Below are 4,690 nucleotides of genomic sequence, written 5' to 3' on the forward strand. Positions count from 1 at the left end.
TTCTTCGGTTAATTCCGTTACTTTCTTCTACATCTGTCCCACGTGTTTCTTTTACATATCTATATGTATATGTAAAAGAAAATTTTCTATTACTGTAGTTTTAAATTATTATATTATTTTAAAAATTATTTTAATATTTATATTATCACAGATAATAACACAAAATTAAAATTTTTATTGAATTAATAGGGTGTTTGATTTGAATACTTTTAATTTTTGACTTATAATATATTTTTTAATTTACAAATTAAATAAAATATAAATAATTAATTATTTAAAAATAACTTTTATATAATTAAGTGGTTGATAAAAGGTGTTCTGAGTTAATTTAATTTATTAAAATTATAAAAAAATATAATTAAATATTATAATTATTAAAATAGAATAATATTAATATTTTTAAAAATTATTAAAATAATATAATCTTCTACTTATTTAAAAAATAATTTTAAAATAAATAAATAATTTATAAATATTTTCCTTATAACTTTTTATTTATTTTAAGTATTTTCTTGATTTATAAATTAAATTAAATACTAATTTATTTTCAACTTTCTACATAAATAATAGATTTAACTAATTTATAAATCAAACTAAACAATCTCTAAATAGCAAGTATTTTTTTTAAAATTATTACATCAAAATTTTCTCAAGAATTATTTTTAAAGCATGTAATTTAATATTATTATAAAATTTATGATAACTAACTTTGATATTAAAATTTTTATATTATTTATTATTATCTCTATTCACTTTTATATGTCATTTTTAAAAATTATCTATCCCCTTATGATGCATTAATTAATTTTTTTTATTTTATCCTTATTTGTACCAAATATAATAATTATTTTTAAATTTTTTATAATTTATCTTATTATCTCCTCCTTTTTTAATTGAGTGAGATAAATAATAATTTAATCAAATTATAGATAATTTTATTATAATTTAAATGATTTATTTTTTTAATTATTATATAAAAATTTTAAATAATAAATAAAAGTTGATGAATGATATTTATTTACAAAATGATAGGGTTTAATTTAAAATTAAATTTTTTATGTTATAAATTAAAAAAATTAATTAAAATTAATTTTGTTATTTTATGGATAAATTTAAAAAATTTAAACTTTTCAGATTTTTACAATTTTACTCTACATTAAAAAAATTACAAATTAAATTATGTACTTTTTATATCTATTCAATTACATCCTATTGTCAATAAAATCGATAATAGGCTAATAAAAACGCTATCACAGATGTCTTTCACCCTCTGATAAACTCAATTAAACTCTTATTTTAATTAAATGAAATGAATAGAATAAAATTTTAAAAAAATATATTTAAATCAAATCTTCTTTCTTCCTTCCTATGTTTGGAAAATAAGGAAGGAAGGAAAATTATAGAGAAAATTTGAGGGAATGAGGAAAAATTGAGAATGATGGAAACTACAGGTGAAAAATAACAAATAAATGTTATTATTTATTTTTTCTCCGTTTTAGGGAGAAAGTGGATGAAAAATAAATAAAATTATCCTTTTATCCTTATAATTATTTATTTTAATTTTAAATAAAAATAATAAAATATATATTTTACTATTTAAAAAGTTATTTTCCCTTTTTATTTTCTTTCCTAATATCCAAATAAAGAGAAAAAAATGACTTTTACATTATTTTTGTTTTCCTAAATTATTTTTCTTCCTTTCTTTTCTTTCCTACCTAATAAAGTTTCCAAGCATAGGCTAGAAGTCAAGAGCTTTTGCTACCTCCCTTTCCTTCTCCTTCTCCTATTCACCCTCATGTCTTCCATGTTTATAAGTGATGTCCACCCTGCCTAAATGCAAGAAGTGACAGCTGAATCAATGATTCTTTACGGTGAGAGCAGAGCAAAGCGACATTATGGATAGGGTAATTGCCCCCTTTGCTTTTGGCTAGATAAAAAAAATAAGTGCCATTTTAACTTTAAAAAATAAATTTGCCCCCTTTTATTATTCTTAATTTTTATTATTATTCTTACTTTTAATAAAAATTTAAATGATAAACTAACTAGTGATTGAATCAATAGTATAAAATTAATATAATATGAACTTTACCTGAAATTATCATTATTGATAGAAATTTATCTGAATATCACTTTTTGCTTGAATATGGGAAACCATAAACTGAAAATCATAAAATGAGAAGTAAAAAAAAATTTCATTTTATTGCGAACCAACATTATAAATTTTTTGTGTAATATTATCAGCATTTATAACCAAGTTAACAATATTCAAGATAAAAACCAAATTCACAGAAAAAAGAAATGTTCATGGACTAACTTTGTGGTGTAACTGAGTATTGTTACTTATCAAACTCTTTGTTGTCTAGTCTCTTTGTTATATATCTATTAATTAATATATCTTTTATAATTATTCAATTATTTTTTTTTTTAATATCTTTAGCTTTAAAAATACAATAAATTTATAATAGAGTTTACGTATTGTCTGCCTATAAGAAGCTCCATCCATGAGTTAATAAGAAATATATAGAGATTTATAAATCAAAGAATTAATAAATGAGCTTTGCACAGGGGTCCACCATGGAGTGGTATGAGTTTTTAACTCAGATGAACCCTGTGACTCCTTTAACTTTGGAATTGACTGATCCACTTATGCACCACTGGTTCAAAACTTCACTGCCAAGAGATAACTACTGCATGAATCTGTTAAGGACTTTAAAGATAGGTTTACCAATGGATTTGTGTGTTTATGAGGATGTATTGTTCTGGGTGACTGTAATTTTCAGCTGGCTGGTTGGGACTAGTTGGATTGCACATGTTTGGTCATAAGTACAACCACTCCAAATACAAAATAGTATTAAATGATTGCCTTTGAAGCAAAAATGAAAATGTCCCTCGCACTCCCTAGCTATAAACTATGAGCTTCTAACCTTTTTTAATTTGAAATTGAAATAGCAATCCCTCCACACCCCCATATGAAATGAATAAAGTTATAACAAGCTATCATTTTCTTTCAATAAAATTTCATTGCTTTTTTTCAAAGATTTTTATACATTTTTTTATTTAAGATTAACCATGAGATCAACAATTCCAAATAATGAAAAGCTTGAAGGAGCTAATTTGATTATCAAGAAAATATAATGAAATTCATTATAATCAATAGTTATAACAAATTTGTTATACATGTAACAGTATGATAGTTGTATGAGATTTGGTTTGTTCCTTTAATGGTTGGTGGCTTGGAGATTTTTCTTTTAATAATTCTTGCTGTTAATTGAACTTGTTATTGTTAGAGAGGGTCTCAATCTTGGTTGGGACTTCGATTTTAGAAGTTGTATTCTTAAATCTGATTCGAGTGAGGTAGTTCGCTTGATCCTTTTATGCTAGTTGTTGTTGTCATCCAGTTGCTGCAGTTATTCAAGACTGTAGATTACTCCTTGATAAGGCATGATCTCCATTCCTCCATTCCCTTTGAGAAACAAATTTTATTGCATTGGCTTGCTCACATGGGCCATTCTCTTCTAGTTGGTGTTCATCGTTGGCTTTCTCCTCCTAACTGAAGTTAGCCATTTTCTGATGGCTAATTTCATTTCAGATTGTCAAATAGCCACACACACACACACACACATATATATGTCATTTAAATACTATTAAAAAATTTTTATTTAATTCTTTTAGATTTCATATCATCAAAACATGTTAAATTTAATTTAAAATTAACTTTTAATATATTTTAATTAATAACAAATCCAATGAATTAACATTGTCTCTCTTAAAATTTTAATTATTAGTTGAAAATTTTATGTTGAATATAGAAATATATGTAAATAGACTTTCTGCTTCAAAAACCTTTTTAGTAAAATTTTAAAATATTAATTTTTTTATTGATATAATTAAATAAAAAATTTAATAAGCTTATATTTATAAAATTTAAAATGTTTTTTTTATTAATTCAATTAAATTTTTTTTACATAATAAAAATAACTTAAAATTGTAAATGAAGCACATTAAAAATCACGTAAATCTAAATGTTAAGTTGATCATTTACCGTTCTAATTTTAAACGTAAGATTTAAATATTGAATTCATCATTAATCTCTGTAAGTTTAAATATTACGTATATCACTACTTTAATATTTGATAATAAAATATTTTTCTTCAAGCAAATTTAATAATAATAATAATATTAAACAAATGTAAATCATAATGGAGTGAACTTCGTAAACCGAATTTGTTCTTTCCATGAAAAAAAGTTTGTTCATCATAAAAAAGATATCATTATCTCCATAATGTTTCCTACAATTCTAACTAATAATGGGCAATTCTAATTCATCATAAACTCTATGAAGACAAAATCCAAATTTCATATCTCACAAAAATATCAAATCATGAGAGGTAATTATCATTACCTTTGCCTTTAAGCTAAAAGAAGAAAAAAAATGAAATTCCATTATAATATAATTATTTTGTTTGGTAATAATATAAAAGAATGCTAACACTTGAACTCTTATATTTTCCCTCCTTTTAGCATCCAACCAGAGCGTGCCATGCCAACAAGACCCATTTGCCAGCTCAGCCGAAGACAAAAGATACTAAGAATAGATCTCACGTGCATCACCCTATGCAAATACCAAATCCTGATGCCTGAGAGCGAAACGTAAGCAAATACCAAGCGCACATAAGTTAGTGACCCAAAA

Source organism: Hevea brasiliensis, chromosome 7 (genome assembly GCF_030052815.1).
Source record: "Hevea brasiliensis isolate MT/VB/25A 57/8 chromosome 7, ASM3005281v1, whole genome shotgun sequence".
NCBI lineage: Eukaryota > Viridiplantae > Streptophyta > Magnoliopsida > Malpighiales > Euphorbiaceae > Hevea > Hevea brasiliensis.